This window comes from Squalius cephalus (genome assembly GCF_949319135.1).
Source record: "Squalius cephalus genome assembly, chromosome: 4".
Taxonomy (NCBI): domain Eukaryota; kingdom Metazoa; phylum Chordata; class Actinopteri; order Cypriniformes; family Leuciscidae; genus Squalius; species Squalius cephalus.
The window spans coordinates 7,564,776-7,586,648 of NC_137125.1; the positions used below are offsets into that span (position 1 = coordinate 7,564,776).

The 21,873-nt window shown below is 39.5% G+C and overlaps 1 protein-coding gene across 1 annotated transcript in view; it reads left to right on the forward strand.

Annotated features, from left to right (window-relative positions):
* Positions 1-3,851: 3,851 nt before the first annotated feature.
* The window catches only part of LOC307157252 (protein NLRC3-like), a 107,865-nt gene continuing 89,843 nt past the window's right edge, over positions 3,852-21,873 (forward strand). The window contains exons 1-2 of the mRNA XM_079869119.1: positions 3,852-3,969; positions 5,613-5,901. The gene's annotated coding sequence lies outside the window, so the exon portion shown is untranslated. The remainder of the gene's footprint in view (positions 3,970-5,612; positions 5,902-21,873) is intronic.

The window sequence follows — 21,873 nt, forward strand, 5'->3', positions numbered from 1 at the left end:
ATAGTTGGAAACATTTGAGATATTGTAAGTAATCAACTTAACAAAATATATAACACTGGCCTTATTTTAATGCAAAAATCTTACATATTGTACCTTTAATAATAATATAACTTTTAATTGTTTGTTCATGTTATCTCACAGTCAGTGCATTAACCAATGTTAACAAATACAACCTTTGATTTTAATAATATTTTAGTAAATGCTGAAATTAATATTAACTAAGATTAATAAATGGTGTAGAAGTGCAGTTCATTATTAGTTCATGTTAACAAATTTAACTAATGAAACCTTATTGTAAAGTGTTACTGATTTCATGATAGCTAACACTTTAATGAATACATACATACAATTTATAACATCAACATAACTAAACATGAATTCCTCATAATTACCTACTTGATTCTCTGTTTTGTTTGGTAAAGTAATATTTAGTAATATTATCATAATTTCCCTATTTTAGTTTGATGTGTTATTCTAATTGTATCGACATCTTTTCATTGGTAATGAAGAGAGGCTCTCTGACCGACTGCTGCTCTCCATCGAGTGAGATATTCCATTGTGAGGAAGTCATTAAAATATATAAAAACACAGACAGACGGGTACTGCTTTTAATACAGGTGATTTATTTAAAAAAAATGTTTTTTAAAAAGTGCCCTTTTTGGTCCCTCCGCCCCAGAGGTCTGTGCACGCCACTGGAAGGAGGCATGCAGAAACATGTTCAAGACAAATTAAACAGAAGTGCCCTGTTTTAACCATCAATTACATCTGGTTATAGTGCATGCAGTTTCATCCGAGAGCACTGTTGGAGGTTTTTCTGCCAATTGCAATGCACTATACAAATCTCTGAGAGAGCCCACTGTAGCTGCACAGTATAAGGGAGAGAAGCTTAAAAGGCTGCTGGATCAACGATGGACTGGACATCTTGAAATCGCACAACATGCTTGAACCACAAGAAAAGGTGCTGACGTAAAAAGTGAAGCTGGTGGACTTCACAAGGCCATTACAGAACCCACTTTCAAATTTCTTGCCTGTGTGATGTACAAAGTTTTGTGCCACATAGGACGCTGCAAGCTGAACAAACGGATCTAATGACGGCAATTCGTCTCATTTGCAGCGCTTCTTGCATTGAAAGTCTACGATCAGATGTAGAGTTTGCGAAACTGTGGGGTGAAAGTATAGGTGCAAATGATGCGGTTCCTGCCCACAGGCCAGCAAGAAATGCCTTTGCGTTTCAGTGAACGTAAAAGCAACTACATGGCAGCTTTGGATGCACAGGACCCTGGTAGTGAAAACCTTTTTAATGCGGGAAAGTGCAACTACTACTGGAATGGTGGAGTCTGTTCACCGTTGCACGTCAGTTTTGGCAAACACTGTGCAAAGGCCAGGACGAGAAAGTGATGTTGGTCAAACTTTTCAAGTTACTCCAGTGTTTTCCAAGCCATGCCAGTGGTTCTGGCAGCCTTAATGTCTGTCTGTGTTTATCTGTATTTTCAGTGTTGTTTGTCTCTTTTTGCCTGTAATTTCATATATGTCTGTGTAGGTGTCACAGGTCGGGATGGGCCAAGCCGGACTGCGCCCACCCCTGAACCAGGACCACCCTGAGGAACGTGTCAGAGACGAGACGGAAACAGAATTCAAGGGAATAACAGTTCTTTTTATTAAAGTTAAAAGTAATTTGAATAACCTAAGCTAAAATCTTCCTTTCCTCTTCTTCCCCGGGATCGAGGCAATGCAGCAGTCTCCGGGCCCACTCCCACGCCGGTACAAGGTTCGCAATGGCCTGTGATGGAGCAATGGATTTCCACAGATGAGTATGCGGTCGGGGCTGTTCCTCTTCCCACACTGATGCAGGGTCCGCAGGGACCTACGACGGACAGGTGAGTTTCCACAGGTAAGTAGACAGTCGGGGCTGTTCCTCTTCCCACGCTGATGCAAGGTTCACAGAGGCCTACGACGGACAGGTGAGTTTCCACAGGTGAGTAGACAGTTGGGACTCTGGGGCTGCAGCAGACTCGAGTCAGCAGGCTGAACGGAGCTTCTCCAGGACAGACAGTTAGGACAGACAGAGTCAGCTTCAACAGCAGTATATAGGCCTCACGTGTGTTGCCGGGGACAGGTGACTTCACACCATGCAGATGGACCGGGGGCTATAGCAGACTCAAAGGCGCAGGCCGAGCGGAGCTTCTCCTGGACAGACAGAATCAACTTCAACAGCAGTATACAACTCACGTGTGTTGCAGGGGACAGCTAACTTCACACCATGCAGATGGACTTGGGGTTGTAGCAGACTCCAAGTCGCAGCTGAGCAGAGCTGCTCTAAGACAGACAAAATCAACTTCACCACAGTATACAGTTCTTACATGTGTTGCAGGGGACAGATAACTTCACACCATGCAGATGGGCCTGGGGCTATAGCAGATTCAAGTCGCAGGCTGAGTGGAGCTTCTCTAGAACAGACAGAATCAACTTCAACAGCAGTATACAGTTCTCACGTGTGTTGCCGGGAACAGATAACTTCACACCATACAGATGGGCCGGGGGCTATAGCAGACTCAAAGTCGCGGACTGAGCGGAACTTCTCTAGAACAGACAGAATCAACTTCGACAGCAGTATACAGTTCTCACGTGTGTTGCAGGGGACAGATAGCTCACACCATGCAGATAGACTTGGGGCCGTAGCAGACTCAAAGTCGCAGGCTGAGCGGAGCTTCTCTAGAACAGACAGAATCAACTTCAACAGCAGTAAACAATTCTCACGTGTGTTACAGGGGACAGATAACTTCACACCGTGCAGGTGGGCTTAGTGCTGCAGCAGACTCAATCAACAGGCTGAGCAGAGCTTCTTCTAAGACAGTCAGAACCACTACTTCAAAACAGAAAGGTTAGTTTGACTTACAGATGCTGTTCCTTCTAGTCCTCAACAGATGGAACCAATCGACATTAAGCTCCAGTTACTGACAGTAGACCAGCATGGCACGAGGGGAGTGCACGGCAAGAGAGAATAAATCTTCCACACACGGCAATTTCACTCCAAACATGCAACGTGAGGGGGGAAACGTCAATTTAGGCACTGCAATCCACTTCAAATAAGTGCAGATAAGGCCAGCACTCACCCAGGGGTCTCCGTGCCACAAGCAACGAGCTTCAATGTTGGGAAAAAGATGTTTCAGGGTTTTCCTCCACAGACATAGACAGGATTCACCTCAACGTTCCAACACGGGGGAAGAGGGTAAGAGATCGAACATGAATCAGTATAATTCACTCAGTGACATTTAGATAGCACAATCAAAGCACTCCAATCCACCTCAAATTCAGTGTTGAAACATGCAGGTACGAGATACGATGGTCGATTACTTATCTCTCTCCCTTCCAGGCAAACGGTGTGTTTTCACAACTCTTCCACACTCCGAGTCCCCTCCAGCAGCACTTCCCTTTGCACACCACAATTCTTCTCTGCACCACTCAAATAGAACGACTTCTCACGGGAGAGAACCACACAACAGTCTCTCTTCACTGGCTTTTTATATCCTTCTCAATGCCCACATGGCTTCGTCATGGCTCTAGATTAATTTCCCACACCTGGTGTCAATTTCCTCATCCCGGTTGGCAGGGCAACAGATATACACTTGCACGGGGGGTAGTGTTTCCTTGTTATTATACCGGAGGGGACACAATTGCGGCGAACTTTAGTTCCGCCCTCATTTGTCACACCGTGACATAGGTCTTTTGATGACAGACTGTGATTCTCCACATAGTTTCACTCTTATGTCATGAGTCCTTTTGAAAAACTGGTTCTATTAGTTTTATGAAAAAGTTCTGGTATAACAGGTTTAATTTCTGAAGAAAAACTTCCCCCTCCACAGTCCTTTATGATAACTCAGAACTGAAAGCAGTTTTAAATCAACTTCTGCTCAAGACAGTTCAAGTTCAGTGGAGGAACAAGACTCATCTTCACCTTCATTATTCATGGTTAGTAAATACTACTTCATAAAATACTGACATATATATATTTAACAATGTCATGAATCCATTCACAGTGATCTAGACTTATCAAACAGCACTGACACATTGTGTATAACATTTTTGATTGTTAACAAAACTCAAAGCAATTATTTGATCTTTTTCAGTAATTTTAGCAGATTTAATCAACACAGCTTTCTGAAGCCTCATACTGTATGTCTCTCAAATCAGACAGTATCTCATTTCTCTATTTATTAATACACACATTCATCGCAGAACCTTTATTTTAAATAAATAATTTAGATCATGTGAGAGTATATTATTCATAATTCAGTCTGTCCACAGAAACATTCTGTGTCAAACCTTGGCTTGCACATCTGATCCCCTCACTTTGAGCTTGACGCGCGTCTGCCTGTTTTTGTGTGTCAGTGTTTGTGTGACTCTTCTGTGAGGAATCGACTTTTTAAAGAGCTCATATTATGCCTTTTTAAATGTTCAACTTTATTTATTGTGTAATGTTGCTGTCTGCACTTTTTCACTCCAGCAAGATTTATTCTCTATATCATTGTTTCTGAACTCCCTTAAACCTCATTACATCCTCATTTAAATAATTCCCGCCCAAGAAAGCGTGAGCAGAGTCCAAGAAATGCTCTTTCTCAGATCTAATCTACTGATATATATGTGATTTCATTCCCAGCTGATTATGTTCAGAGACATAACCAATTGGTGAACTTTGTGTATTTGCGCTCAGAAAATCATAAATAGGCAAGGCTTTTTAAACAAATGCAAATAACAAACATTTCATCATGACCACGACAGAGATGATAATCAAAACCAAACAGAAGATTTATTTATTGCTGGTGGAGTATCTGAGGCAGGAGCTGTAAAGGCTCTGCCCACTTCTGGAAAAGGGGATGGGGAGCAGCAGCTCATTTGTATTTAAGGAGACACACACACACACACACACACACACACACAAAAACATCATGTCTTTGCTTCCATTCAAAAGTGGGCATTTGCAGAATAGCATAATAATTGAGCTGTGGGGTATTTCGAGCTGAAACTTCACAGAACCATTCTATGGGACACATGAGACTCATATTATCTTGTGTTATTATATTATCTTGTAAAAAGGAGCATTATAGGGCTTTTTCAACAAAGGAGTTTGTATTAGTTCAATGAGAGTCCAGGGGTCTCATTGATAAAACTGTGCGTAGGAACCTTACTAAAAGTGTACGTGCGCCAGAAAGCCAAAAATGGCATACGCTAAAAAATATTCAGACTTATAAAACCGTTCGTACGCTTCACTTCATAAATCCCAGTCAGTGGAAGATTGTGCGCACATGCGTCTCCTCCCCGAAATAACCATATATGGAGCTTACAACGCCTAGTTTTACTATGCAGATCCTTCAAGTGACAGGCTTGGTGAGTGAAATTATATTTGTATTATCTTTCTGTATGTTTAATTTTCTTTAGATTTTCTGTCTAAAAGTGACCAAAAAGACATTTAACTCCAGCTCACTATCGGTGTCGCCAAACTGAGGCCCCAGATCCGATCACAGCTTCATTTCATAATCCCAATAACATTTGAGTGCTTAGGTCCAAATGTTAGAAGTGAAACAACTTCAGATCTTTTTCTTTTTGTCCTGCAGCTGTGAATCTGTGTGAATTTGTGAAGGACGATGGCGTCTGTTGAAGATCTGCTTCTGAACTCACTGAAGGATCTGAGTGAAGATGATCTAAAGGAGTTTAAGTGGCGCTTAAAGAAACATGATGAGCGTATATCAAAATCTGAAATGGAGAAAGCAGATAGGTTGAAAATTGTTGATAAGATGGTGGAGTGTTTTAAACCAGAAGAAGCTGTGAAAATCACAGTGGAGACCCTGAAGAAGATAAACCAGAATAATCTGGCTGAGCAGCTGGAGAACAATCACAAGCAAGGTAATGTTTAATTCACTCTGACTGTAACGTAATTGACAGGCAATATGAAGACATGTACGCTGTTGGAGCTCATTCAAAAAAGAGCTGGGGAAAATAACAATCATTGCCTGTACATACAAACATAGAAACAAAAATATACAGATGTGGCCATTTTTCCCATGACATGCCGCAATTTGTCCAGTGGAATGTCGCTGAATCATGACGGCACGTTTTCATTTTTATTTAAATAAATGTGTTGTGCTTCACAGTATATCCACCAGATGGCACATGGAACAACATACTGTATCTATAAGCCAGACTATGGAGTGAAAACAATCTCAAAACCTTCCACAAATGCACACGAGAGATCCACATGTGCACGCAGCAATCCACAAATGCGCGAGAGATCCACACAGATCAATCCACAAATGCACACACACACACACACACACACACAGCAATCCACAAATGCACGTGAGAGATTCTCACACACACACACAGCGATCCACGAATGCACGCGAGAGATCCACACACACACACACACACACACACACACAGCGATCCACACACATGGCAATCATGCATTATTGTCCTTACCCTGGCCGCGGAACGACAGTCTCAAAAGATTCCACAGATACAAAAGCGCATATTCAGGGGCATTCTTAAGGCAGAACACCAATGCATAAGACTGAAAATCCAGATAAAGCAAATTTGTGGATTGTGTTGTGACCAAAGCAATGCGAGTAAGGACAATAATGCATGATTGCCGTGTGTGTGGATCGCTGTGTGTGTGTGTGTGTGAGAATCACGTGCATTTGTGGATTGCTTTGTGTGTGTGGATCTCTCGCGTGCATTTGTGGATTGCTTTGTGTGTGTGGATCTCTCGCGTGCATTTGTGAAAGGTTTTGAGACTGTTTTCACTCCATAGCAGACCAAAGAAAAAGCTTTAGACCAATTATTGTAATATAGCATAAATTGCCTCACAAGAATAGTATCTCTTCAAATAAGTTGTTGAGGAGACATCGCTGAGCAAGAGGATTATGCTGTATGCAATAAATGTGATTCTTTGTTGACTTGGAAGAATAAACAGTGAAAAGGAACTATATGGATTTCGAGTGTGAATACAAGACAAGATGATACGCGTCAAAACTTGTGGAATAAATAAAAGACATTCACATGTCCCGTACAAAGCAGATCATTATTTGATGTGCTTGCTTTGTAAACACACTCACAGTGCTGTTGTTGTTCAAATTTAAAGATGTCTGAGTGTCCGTGCAAAAAGACGAAGTGCAACAATAAGTTAGCCTAAAAATATATCAGTATCTAATGCTGAAGCAAACATCAATCATGCAACAATAGATCTTTCATGATGAATTTTGGTAAATGCACTTTAAAATTATGTTCATAATAATAAGATGACATGTCTTAAATTCAGGGTTCGTACGGTCATGAAAAACTTGGAAAAGTCATGGAATAAAAAAAAAAGAAATTTCCAGGCCTAGAAAAGTTTGGAAAAATAAATAAACCCAGAAAGTATAAAATATTGGTTAAACAAACTACAAATATGTAATGTTTATTCGATCCATCTGACGACAGAAATCCGTCAGATTTCATTTTGCAGCGTTGAACATTATATCAAATCATCTGTTTCTGTTGAATGTGATCGGCCAATCAGAGGCGTTCAGATTAGTCATCGCTGAAATGAAGAGTTGTGTTCAGTGCACGCTCTCTGTCTGAAGTCTGACTGAAACTCGTGAATTCTCCTGTCATAAACAACAAAGTGCAGATTCGATGTAAGAGATTCATGTCGCAGTGTCGTCAGCTTCCGTGAGTTTAACTGACTGTTTGTGAGAGTGCTTAAACTAGCGCTAGATCGGTCACATTCTCTGCTCTCTTTCTGGATGCAGTTAATGCTAATATCATTTATTCATCATGCTGATAATCAGCTGCCATTCGGCCCATTGTTTTGCCCTTCAGGCCACCACACAGGTCACATGACTGAAAAATATTAATTGACTTAATGGGCACTTAGTAGATGAAAGAAAAAAATACATTAATAAGTCGTTCTGAGTGACACGAAAATGTCTGTGAACACGAATCAATAAAGTATACATTTCGTGACTGGCACGAATGCCTTGAGATCAGGCTGAAATATTATTGCAGAGACTTATCTTAAACACTTTGTTCATTGTATTCTTTTTATTTCTATATGTTGATGAATAGTATGATAATATAATATGATAACAATGAATATACAAGGTAACACATACAAGTTACAGCTGAGCCTAAAAATTTAAATTGCAAGTGTAGACGACAGCAACCCCCCAAATTCTGGGTTGAGAAAACTGGCAAAACCGGTTAATCTTAAACTACACTGAATGCCTTGTGAATGAAAGGTGAGAAAAGGTTGACTTTCGCACACATCAAACAATAACTTGCCCCTTCTTCTGTTAACCTCTCGAGCACGCCAACAAACTGAATTGTTCTTTGTTTAAATTAGTTCATAGTTTGTTAGATTTAATGTTATTACCTTGACAAACTATAGATCATTAAAATATCTAATACTCACACTGATAAAAATGATTTTGTGGTGAAGTAAATTTATTTATTTATTTATTCGTTTATTTAACAGGGACAATGCAGTATAACATTGCTACAATTTCATGCAGCCGATGCTCTACATATAGGCTTCTAGCCGGAGGCTAATTTGCAGCCCCAGTCCCTGGTTGGGCTAAAAAAACAAAAACAAAAAAAAACAAATGAAATAAAATAAAATAAAATAAACAACTAAGACTATGTACCACCATCAATGTTCACATATCTGCTTTTGTTTGAACCACTTTTTCAGTTTTGTTTGAAAAATATTCAACTGTGTTTGCATTTTCAATTCAGCTGGCAAGCTGTTCCATAACAACGTACCTTGAACTGAAAATGTAGATTGTGCAAATTTAGTTTTTCTCTGTGGTGCTATACAGTTCTGCGTAGTTGCACCTCTTGTAGCGATCCCCTTACTACTCTGTTTTGATATTAATTTGCATATAACTTTTGGCGCAAGATTATTTAAACATTTAAAAAACATTTTAATAAGAGATGAATTTATAAAATTTTCTAAAAACTAAGCAAACTATATTTTTGTAAAATGCTACAGTGATGCCATCTGGTTGGTTTCTTATCCAAAACTTTTAGTGTTTGTTTATATAGGGATCTAACAGGTTTAATAGTCAGTTGAGAAACCTGACTCCAGACAGTCACACAGTAAGATAAGTGTGAAAAAATCATTGCATGCATGTATAACTTGGCTGCTTTCAAGGATATATATGGTCTAATCATGTAAAAACAATTCAGATTTGTTTTGATTGTTCTACATAGCTTCTTAACATGCATATCAAATTTCAAATGAGAGTCTAAAATAACACCTAAATATGTAAAATTATTAACTGTTTCAATTTCCTTTTGATTGATCTTAATTATAAAACCACTCATTTCCTTCTTTCTAATTGAAAAACACATTGAGACAGTTTTTGTACAATTCAGGGTCAAACAACTGTTCTGTAACCACTGTGACACACCAATCATTTCATTTGTTAATATTTCTGCAGCTAAACTTGGAGTCTTTGCAGATACATAAATGACTGTGTCATCTGCATATAACTGACATTTTGTTTGCTTACAACAGTTTGGAAAATCATTAACATATAAGGAAAACAACAATGGGCCCAAAATTGACCCTTGAGGGAGACCCATATTATTATTTCGTAAAGCTGATCTTGAATTATTAATTTTAACACACTGATCTCGGGATTCTAAATATGATCTAAACCAATTCATTGCCTGCTGAGTGAAGTTAAATAAATTTAATTTGTGTAGGAGAATTTCATGATTCACAGTATCAAATGCCTTTTTGAGATCTAAAAACACTGCACCTACTACATTACCTTTATCTAAAGATTCCTTAATAAATTCTGTGAGATAGCAGTTTGCCATTTCTGTTGAATACTTAGGCCTAAAACCAAACTGTTTAGAATAAAGTAAATCATGTTTTTCTAAATAATTGATAAGTTGTTCAGCTACCAATTTTTCCAGAATTTTTGAAATTGCAGGAAGAATAGAAATTGGTCTATAATTCTGAACCTCATCAGCTGATCCTGCTTTGAAAATTGGAGTTACAATACTAGTTTTCCAATTTGAAGGGAATATATTTTCTCTAATTGATAAATTTATCAGATTTACCAAGGGCTTTATCAAACAAGCACTATATGTTTTTTCAAAAGCAGTATCCATTCCAAATATATCTTTAGCCCTTGAGTTATTCAGTTGATTAATAATTTGAAGTATCTTATGTTCATCAACCTCAGAAATATGAAAGGATGAGGGTGTGCCATTTATTACATTTTGAGGTAGTTGTATAGTTTTAAAACGCATAGCAAGCTCTTCCACAGACTGAGTAAAATATCTATTAAATTCATTGGCAATTTCAGTGCTATCAGTACTTAATCTACCATTTATGTTCAGCTCCACTAAAGGTTTTCTTTGTGTATCCTCTCTTTTAGAAAGTTTATTTATACACTTCCAAAGAGATGAGCTATTTCCTCCTGATTCTGTAATCAATTGCTCAAAATATGTAGTTTTTGCCTTCCTCATAGCACCAATTACTTTATTTCTTAATGATTTAAAATGTATAATATCTGTCTGCGTTTTTGTAAGCAATGACTTTTTCAAAGCTATATCTCTCTTTTTCATTAGTTGATAGATATCTGAATTTAACCATGGTAGAGATGCATTTTGTCTACATTTTAGCGGTTGTGTGTATTTTTGAATAGTTTTTTCAATAAAATACTACAGAAAAAAAAACAATGTAATTGTTCAAGCGTGTAGAAATGAAACTGTAAATATCAACGTTATAAAATTAAGTAAAATTACTCAACTTTTCTGATACATGCACTGGGCCTTGAATAATTAAAGAGGTTGATTTTTCACTGTTTTCCAGCTGTATTTACACTGTTTTATCTTTGCTTTTGTTGTTAGGATAAGTAAATTGCCATTTTGTGACATTTGGAGTTCATTTTCTACTCAAAATGACACATTCAAACACAAAAACGATCCATCATTGTGTATTGTCTACTAAGTATTGAGGTCTCTGCATTTACATCATGCGTAACTTCGGGTATGTAGATATGGTGCCTCACACATTATTGACTGTATTAATTAATTAGATATTTCTAAGTAAATCATACACTTTAAATGTGTGGTTTTTGAGTGAAATGTATTACAAAGGAAACTTCAACTAAATACTGTAGATATTGCTTAACCTTTTACTAGTCAAGTTAAAATTACTTGTTTTCTTGTTACTTTCACTTAATTTAGTTAAGTAGAGTTTACTTAATTCCATATGTGAAATTTACTTAAAAAATATGCATATGAAATTTACTTAAAAAATATTTGTGCAAAAACTTGGCAAATTTAAGTCAATTTGACTTATAGTCTTTTTTTCAGTACAGGTTTCAGTATTTGCAACAAATACATAAATAAGCTGTTTAAAGTTCTTCCAGTTGTGGTTAAGAATCAGGGTGGACACACTGGAATGTAGTAGGCCAAGATAAAAACTAAAGTGTAATGTCACAAAAGAAAAAAAGAAAAAGCTCTGACATGACCATTTTGTTGTATTTTTGTGCTCATTGACTGAAACTAAAACCTTTTTATTTTTTATTTATTTTATGTTTTGTTTTGAAAATAAACATTTGGCAGATTCTTCTAAAAAAAAGGTTGAAATATATTTTACTTAAATATTACACATTTAAAACGAATGAAAACGTGCTGAGTTTCAGTTCATTGTGGCGCGCTCCATAGATCTAGTAAAGGAAACAGAGACATTGTTTGTTTTCGTTATTTTACCAAAAATCTGAATATCTTGTGTAAATGTATGAATTATGTCTTGCTTTTATCTGTATGACCATAAATTACAGAGAGAAAGATTTTACTCTCTTGGAAGGAAAGAATCCAGTGGTCGTGCCGCCTCACTCGCGCACACACAACATATTCTTGAATTGCGAACTTGATATCGTAGCCTGTTCATTATTTAAATAAAATACAGTCAACCAAATGTTACACTGCTCAATTTGAATTGTCTGTAATACAGAGCCGGACAGTAACGGAGTACATTTACTTGAGTACAGTACTTAAGTACAATTTTGAGGGATCTGTACTTTACTCGAGTATCATTTTTGGGGAGTACTCATGACCTTACTCAAGTACATTTGAGAGGCAAATATTGTACTCTTTACTCCACTACTTTTCTATCCATAACTGTGAGTACCTGTTTCTTCTTCTAAAAAAAATAAAAAAGGAAAAAAGAAATCCCTCAATTTGTTGTTTCCCTCTCAAATGTGATTGGATTGTGCAGGCGCCACTGATTGGGGCAGCCTATCAGCAATCACCTTCAGCTTTCCGCCAAAGTCAACTCCATGGTCAGATATAGATAAGAGACTAAACCAGGGAACGACAACTGGCGGCCCGCGGGCCAAAACTGGCCCGCCAGCAATATTTTCTGGCCCGCCGGATTTATTTTGCAAGTCCTAAATGCTGCACAAAACTCTTCCACTACTTGAGAAAAGCCGTAGTCGCGCGGCGATTTCACCGCCGCATACTCACTGTGTAAAACGCCCGTAGGGAATCATGCGGCGCAAGATTAAATTTGAAAGTATAACGGTTCGTTAACACCGGACGCGAATAGCGCATCAAATTCGCGCCTGCCGCGTCTAGTTATCAATTGACCACTTTGTGTCCATTCGCGCGTCAAAAGACGGTTGCGGTCGGAACCCTGGTGTACTTTGGACGGAGCGTGCGGTCTGACTGACAATAGCCCACTCCCGACATCTTTTGACAGCGTATCCGCACTTAATTCTGACCCCCTGTACACCTCTGAGGAGCTGTTTGGAAACCATTGTCAGTCAACAACATTCTTTTTTTTGCAAGGATGTTTCAAATAGTTCGGCAGAAAATAGCTTTCATTTGTCAGTAGGGCAATATGATTTTTGTTTATGTTGCTTAGAAATTTGAGTGATAGGCTTTGTCCTATTTAATTTATGTTATTTATATTTCATAATTTTTTTCTGTGGCATTTTTTTTCTCTGCTGACAGTAGGCTACAATGTTAAAATAGCCTAATATTTATATTGACACGAACACAATTTTTTTGTATAGCATTTATAATTATTATAGGCTACTTAATCTCCTTTTTGTTAGAGACATTTGAATGTGAGATTATGGAAACGAGATCTAAATTTTGCGGACCTGTCAGGTCGGGAAATAAAGAACCTGGGAGCGGGACGAAAACAAAACAATCCCGCACAGACCTCCTTAAACCTTAGGTGTGTATGAGTGTGTCCCGAATAATAATAAAAAAAAAGGAATAAAGTTCCAAATTCGGACTATAAGCGAATGAGGCATGATTGCTATTCACACCTTTATTAAAATGGCTGTAATCTGTTACCACAATAGTAGCCTACTTGATCTGTTTAAAATGATTTCCTTGATAGGTGTTAAATTAAAAATCAAAATTAAAATGTGTCTAATCCAGTAATTATTTTTTTCTATTTTTGATCTGAGCACAATCAGAAAATCAGAAAACCCGTCGTTATTAGTTTTTTCATTTTAATTCAGGAAATAAATAATGGAAAAACAAGTCGTTTTTCATCTTTTTATTTTTGGTTTTAATTTGAAAAAACGATTGAACGAATGGTCCACGGACGGTGACGGACCCATCATATTACGCGATTATAGGCATATATAAGAATATTTAATTTGTATCCATAGGCCTACTCTGTGTAGCTGGCCTGCCATCTACTGGCTAAAAATTTTTTTCGCCCGCGGCCAAAGTTACATGCCGACCCCTGGACTAAACCATGGACGAAACAATGGATGAAGACGCAGCAGGTCCATCCCGGGGGTATTTTTTTCCCAGGATGGTAGGGGAAGACTCATGAATATTCATTAGGGAAGTCATCCCTGATTGGTCTTCACCCCAGTGACGGGAAGGTTTAGGGGTGGGGTTAGGGGTAGGTCATCAGACCAATCAGGGATGACTTCCCTAATGAATATCCATGAGTCGTCCCCTACCATCCTGGGAAAAAAAATATTGCATCCCGAACCCGTGGCCTCACCTCGCCAGACTATTTCAATTTTCTGAACAAGTTAATGATAGTTTTCGCTTCAAGTGTTTGCTGTGTTTACCAATGTAAGCACTGTGGCAGTAGTAATGCAATATTTAGAAAATGTACTCTTGTACTCCTGATACTCAAGTACTTTTAAAAACATGTACTTTAGTACTTTTACTTAAGTAGACATCTGACTGTAGTACTGTCACGGGTGACAAAAGCGCTTAGTGAGCGGAACCCTTCCTCGGAACCCTTCCTCTGAATCTGAGTCCTGAAGTATGCAGCATTGCTGATTGTCATTCCTTGGAAATTACCTTGTGTCTGTGTCGTCCATCTGTTGCGGGCCTGTGGTGTCGGCTCCTCGCGGTGGTGGTGTGTTTTAAAAGTCCGGGGCGGAGGGGTCATCCATCCGAGGTCCGCCCCGGTGACATAAAGTGGCGTAGTCGGCAGGACTACCACCGTGAGTTGTAGCGGCCATAGGTACGCGATGATGGACGAAGCAGCACCAGTAGCCCGTCCGCAAGTCATGCCGATCTTCATGGGAGCTCCCTGGGCGCAGCGCTATGGAGGGCCCGGATCGGAGTTGGGCTTGCATGAATGGAAGGCCCAGACGGAGTATCTGGCCGGATTACAGGGACTGAGTGCAGCACAGAAAGTACAGTTTGTTTTGGGATCTTTGGAAGGAGAAGCCAAAAAGGGAAACCAGGACCGATACGGGTGCTCCATCGAAACCTGCTCCGTCCATGTCCGAACTACCTGCAGCTAACAGCCCAGGCCCCGAGTGTGCCACCCGTCCCAGAGGTACCCATGGTAGGGTGGGCTGTGGTCCCGAGGGACCCTGAGGTGGAAGTAAGAGTGGCGCCACCCTCACCACCTAGACGATCGCAGCGGGAAACCCGAGGACAGCCACCTGAGAGGTATGGCGAATGGAACTGAGAACACCGGTTCTAGGGACTAGAACCGATTGGCAGGGGGGGATGTCACGGGTGACAAAAGCGCTTAGCGAGCGGAACCCTTCCTCTGAATCACGAGTTTCCTGAGGGATCGATTTGTATGCAACACATCCGACTCCGGTTCCGGGTCGTGGCAGGAATTTTGCCCGGCCTGATTGGTGCCTTCACATAGGCTTTCCTGATTGGTGCCTTCACATAGGCTTTCCGCTTTACAAATCAAACATAAAAGAGCCATTGAGAGAAGCGTTGGAGGTGGATGGTGGTCGCGTTGACGGCGGACGGGAGCTGGTTCTCTCGGAGCAGTTTTGGGCACAAGTTGGCTCGGGGAAGCTGTCTGGGTGGGAAGGTCTCCTGTTGAAATTGTCCGCATTGGGAGTTATAATCGGCTGTGGGGAAGCCTCGTTGGGGTGAAAGCCGCCCATTGAAGTCTGCTGGATCAGAGTTCGTCTGTGGGAATCTGCTGGACTGATTTATCGATTGGATCCGCGCTGTGAAGGGAGAGAGAGAAAGATAAGTGAATTGATTTCATCTTACAAACATTTGAAAAGCTCGAAGAGGACACAGTGAATGTAAATCTGACTGTTGGGGAAGCTATGTGTTTCAGAGTGTGCTGAAGAGGAACTGAGGATTGAATATCTCCCCACGGGAGTGTAATGAATGGATGGAGACCTCTGATCAGCCCTATCGTGTGAGTGAATTGCAGTGCTTTTGCCTTATTGATACACATTGATTCATCGCTGTGGATTTGAAGTGAACACGAGTGTGGTGTTTTTGCTGAGAAGCGGCCCCAACCCTTGCTTACACGTTGTGGAAAGTTATGATACCTGCTCTCCATTAGAAGCCCTGTGAGTGTACAGCTATGCTGTTGAAGTACTATTAACCTCTTCTCTGCTTGAGTCCTGAAGGTATCCTGTACTGAGAAGAACCCTTACCTTTCTACTCAATGTCTGAGTCTGGAAGTACGCAGCATCGCTGGTGAAGTAAGCTTTTAAGCCACTGACTTACTATTGTGCACCAACGAAGGTATCCTGTACTGAGAAGAACCATTACCTTTCTACTCAATGTCTGAGTCTGGAAGTATGCAGCATCGCTGGTGAAGTAAGCTTTTAAGCCACTGACTCACTATTGTGCACCAACGAAGGTATCCTGTACTGAGAAGAACTATTACCTTTCCACTCAATGTCTGAGTCTGGAAGTATGCAGCATCGCTGACGAAGTAAGCTTTTACACTACTGTCTCACTACTGTGCACTGATGAAAGTAACCTGTACCGAGAAGAACCCTTACCTTTCTACTCAATGTCTGAGTCTGGAAGTATGCAGCATCGCTGGTGAAGTAAGCTTTTAAGCCACTGACTCACTATTGTGCACCGACGAAAGTAACCTGTACTGAGAAGAACCCTTACCTTTCTACTCAATGTCTGAGTCTGGAAGTATGCAGCATCGCTGATGAAGTAAGCTTTTAAGTCACTGTCTCACTACTGTGCACTGATGAAAGTAACCTGTACTGAGAAGAACCCTTATCTTTCTACTCAATGTCTGAGTCTGGAAGTATGCAGCATCGCTGATGAAGTAAGCTTTTAAATCACTGTCTCACTACTGTGCACTGACGAAAGTACCCTGTACGGAGAAGAATCCTTAGTTTCCTACTTGCCGTCTGAGTCCTGAAGTATGCAGCATCGCTGGTGAAGTAAGCTTTTAAACCACCGTCTCACTACTGTGCACTGATGAAAGTATCCTGTATTGAGAAGAATCCTTACCTTTCTACTTACCGTCTGAGTTCCGAAGTATGCAGCATCGCTTTTGAAGTAAGCCTTGGAATCATTGTCCCACTACTGTGCACTGACGAAAGTATCCTGTACTGAGAAGAACCTTACCTTCCTACTTACTGTCTGAGTACTGAAGTATGCAGCATTGCTGATGAAGTAAGCTCTTGAGTCATCATCCCATTACTGTGCACCGACGAAAGTATTCCATGGCGACGAAGACCTAGAAGACATCGAATTCTATTACGTTCTGTGCCCTTTGATATCTTGTGCTAAATAAAGATTGTCATTCCTTGGAAATTACCTTGTGTCTGTGTCGTCCATCTGTTGCGGGCCTGTGGTGTCGGCTCCTCGCGGTGGTGTTTTAAAAGTCCAGGGCGGAGGGGTCATCCATCCGAGGTCCGCCCCGGTGACAGTACTTTTACTTGTACTTGAGTAAAATTTAGCAAGGGGTATCTGGTACTTTTACTCAAGTAATGAAGCTGTGTACTCTGTCCGCCTCTGCTGTAATATAATCTGTGACGTTTAGCATGACCACAGCCTCACTGTGCTGTGGAAAGATGATATTTTACATCAATAACACCAGTGAAGAACAATAGTTTAGCATGAGTCACAAATATCGAAACATTTAGATTTGTGTCGAATGAGAAAGGTAGGCCTTTTCAAGGCAAGGCAAGTTTATTTATATAGCACATTTCATACACAATGGCAATTCAAAGTGCTTTACATAGAAGAAATTAAAATAATAAAAGAAATAAGAATAATTAAAACAGTTTAGAAAAATAAAATAAAATACGGTACAAACAGTCGGACGAACAGCGGCACAGTGCTCATTCAGTAAATGCACAGCTAAACAGAAGTGTTTTGAGTCTGGATTTGAATGTGACTACTGTAGGAGCGCATCTGATTTCCTCTGGAAGCTGGTTCCAGCTGCGGCTGGCATAATAGCTAAAAGCAGATTCGCCATGCTTAGAGTGAACCCTTGGTATTTCTAGCTGATATGATCCTAATGATCTGAGTGATCTGTTGGGCTTATATTCAGTGAGCATATCTGAAATGTATTGAGGTCCTAGGCCATTGAATGATTTATATACCAGTAATAATACTTTAAAATCAATCCTAAATGTAACTGGGAGCCAGTGTAAAGACCTGAGGACTGGTGTGATGTGTTCATGTTTTCTGGTTCTGCTCAGAATCCTGGCGGCAGCGTTCTGTATGAGCTGCAACTGTCTTATGGTCTTTTTGGGAAGGCCAGTGAGGAGTCCATTACAATAATCCACCCTGCTGGTGATGAAAGCATGCACAAGTTTCTCTAAGTCTTGTCTAGAAACAAAGCATCTAATTCTTGCAATATTTTTCAGATGATAGTATGCTGATTTAGTTATTGCTTTGACATGACTACTGAAACTAAGGTCTGACTCTAGGGACACACCGAGATTCCTGACTTGATTTTTAGTTGTTTGACCCCTAGAGTGAAGGTATGCGTTCACCTTGAGAACTTCATCTTTGTTTCCAAACGCAATGACTTCAGTTTTGTCTTTGTTTAACTGAAGAAAGTTTTGACACATCCAACTGTTGACTTCGTCAATGCATTGGCACAGGGAGTCAATGGGGCTGTAATCGTTAGGCGATAGGGCTAAGTAGAGCTGTGTGTCGTCTGCATAGCTGTGGTAAGCAATTTGGTTCTTTCTCATTATTTAGCTCATTGGGAGCATATACAGGTTGAACAGGAGTGGTGCAAGAATTGAGCCTTGAGGGAGTCGCATGTCATGGATGTCCACTCAGACTTATGATCTCCTATACTCACATAATAACCTCTCCCATCTAAGTATGACCTGAACCATTTTAGGACTATCCCAGAAAGCCCCACCCAGTTTTCCAGCCTGTCAAGAAGTATGTTATGATCAACAGTGTCAAATGCAGCACTGAGGTCGAGTAGTACCAGCACTGATAATTTGCCTGAATCAGTATTTAAGCGAATATCGTTTATTATCTTTATGAGCGCTGTCTCTGTGCTGTGGTGCGGTCGGAAACCAGATTGAAAATTGTCAAAGTATCCATTCAAGCTCAAGAATTTGTTCAGCTGATTGAAGACAACTTTTTCAATGATCTTGCCTATGAAAGGAAGATTTGAGATCGGTCTATAGTTGCTTAATATGGTCTTATCCAGATTGCTCTTTTTCAGGAGGGGCTTGACAACTGCAGTTTTCAGGGAGTATGGAAAACTCCCAGAGTGAAGTGAGACATTTACCACTTCTAGGAGATCTGCTTCTAAACTGTTTAACACACTTTTGAAAAATGATGTGGGAAGTGTGTCAAGAGCGCATGTTGATGTTTTAAGGTGCTGTACAGTTTCTTCCAAAATTTTGCCATTAATTTCTTTGAAATCAGACATAGTAACTACTTTCTCAGGTGGTCTGATCTGTCTGATCCCAGCGCAACTCAAGGATGTGCTGATCACCTTTCTGATATTACTGATTTTCTCAGAGAAGAAAGAAGCAAACTCACTACACTTGTTCTCTGAGAGCATTTCACTGGGAATCTGGCTTGGAGGGTTTGTCAGTCTCTCTACAGTAGCAAAAAGAGTGCGTGTGTTGTTTAAATTACTGTTTATAATATTTGAGAAGAAAGTCTGTCTAGCTTTGCCTAGTTCCATATTGAAAGCATGAAGGCTGTCTTTGTAGATGTTATAATGGACTACAAGTTTAGTCTTCCGCCACATGCGCTCTGCTTTTCTACATTGTCTTTTCATATTTTGCACTGCTGTTGAGTTTCTCCAAGGTGCTTTTTGTCTGCCACTCTTCTTCCTGACTTTAACCCTCTGGGGACCAAAAACGCGCCGGCGCGTTTTGCTCGTTTTTTTTTTTAGCAATGAAAAATAAACACAAAATGCTCTGTTAATTTTGATCTTTAATTTTCGTGTTATACATCAATCGATCCTGTTCAGTTTCTATTTTTTTTCTGTATACTCACAATAAAAATAAAGTGTTTTGCTTTTTGACAAATAAAGAAACTTTAACATGATGCGATTTCTGCCTTCTCTCTGTCAGTAAACTCCCATTTGAAACGTGTTCGAAAATGATCTATAACTCCGCGAAAATTCAGTCAAACAGGCAAACAGACCCACGGGCATAAAGCTTGAGATCGCATCTGTTAAATGAAGTCATTTATATAAAAAACAAATATTATCAGCTTCTGTAATCTGTATAAAAAGAGAGCGATTCCAGTCGAGCTCATTACGAGCTCATTGACTTTAATTCGTTCACGCCTACTCACGGAGCGCGCTATTCACAAGATAATGTGCTAAGCCATCTATGCAAAACAGGTAAACGCCCCCAAGCAAATGCATTAAACGCTTCAAGTTTCATCATTTCGTCACCTGCGCGTTGGGAAGATGACACGGTACACCGGTGCGGAAGCCCTTCAGTTCGTCCTGGATACTAGCGACGAAGAGTCCAGATTTTCATCAGAAGAGGAGCGCGACTACTCTGATGACGACCGTTTGTATTTTGAAGAGCGACTTGATCCAGCCGTGGATAGAATTTCGGATGAGTAAGTATTTATTCTTACTTGCATTAATTGACAAGCTATTCAAAACATGAGCTTACATATTATACTGGGTGGACTTGCCATCCAGAGTACTGACATTTTATATCTACCTATTCAACACGATCTAATGAAAGTGCATATCTATACCATGAATTTAATATCTCGTACCATTTCAATGTTAAAAATGTTTTGTTTTGTTTTTTTGTGTACATATGCTACACCCCTTGGTTAGGAAATTTGTATTTGTATGTGTAGCCTAAATGATATGTTTAGATCATTATGTATGAAAGATAGAATTTAGAAATTATTTTAGAAAGTAGGTGTTTAGATTATATTTTGACTATATAAATGCTGCCTCATTATCATTAACGATGCATGCTCGCAAATATCAGTTGTAAATGTGTGTAAATGTGCTGAAATGTGTAAATATACCCAGTTAATGAAGTGCACAAATGTGTTAGGCTAATGTTTGCGGTGTGCCTCTCCGGTAATGGCCCATTGACACGCATATAGGCTTATTGCACGCGTCTAAAATTATTTACATCAGTAATTCATGATAGACTAATGCTACTATAGTTATATTTATGTAATAATATTCTTCAACTTTTTTAAAAGGAATGTAGCTTCATCACTACCTCCGCCTGCAACTCGGAGTGCGCTTAGCAACACAGTCAGAAATCAGAAAGAGTAAGTACATATTTACCCACTATTTTACAGGTGTTAGTTCAATTTTGTTTATACTTAGTGTTAATAATATGAGCCTGTATGACTTTATTATTTATTTTTGGAGATTGGTTGATGTTACATATGTTTTGTAACTTTTTTTAAAAGGAATGTAGCTTGTTCACTCTCGCCTTCCACTGCAACGAGGACACGCAGCAACAAAAATCAAAAAGAGTAAGTACATATTTACCTACTATTTTACAGATGTTAGTTACATTTTGTTTATATACTTATACTGATGATACAAATGTAGCCTATATGTGCCTGTGTGGCTTTGCAACAAATGTGTTGTTATGCATGCACAATATAACAATTATTGATTGGTAATGTTAATATAAAAGGTCACATATATGTAATGTATGGTCACATTTGATTTGCTTAGAGCCCGCATCAACGGGGCATAAGCATTTACTGTGAGATACCTGCCTTTACTTTTGTTTTTACAAAATTACAATAAAACAGATTGAAAAACAAAACATTTGAATCTCCTCATTCTTTGTTCAGGCTGCCTCACTGATGGCCCATTAACACTTGGGGGAGCGTCTATGTCACACCTCTGGTCTGAATCTCATTAATATTGATGACCCATTACCACTCCCACGCATAAACCTCTTCTGACAAAAAAAACTGTTTACAATGTTTAAATCAATGTAGTGTTTCATGTGAACAATCAGGCAGGATGATTTTCATATAATTTTGAAGCTAGAACTCAAAGGGACAACATCAATTAGTCAAAAGTCTTGTGGACACATATTTATTATGTGTTTTGTGTTCTTAAATCAGCAACTTTCATTTTATTTTTTTCCAATAACCACGCATAAACATTATTCTCTTAAAAATACAAACATCTAC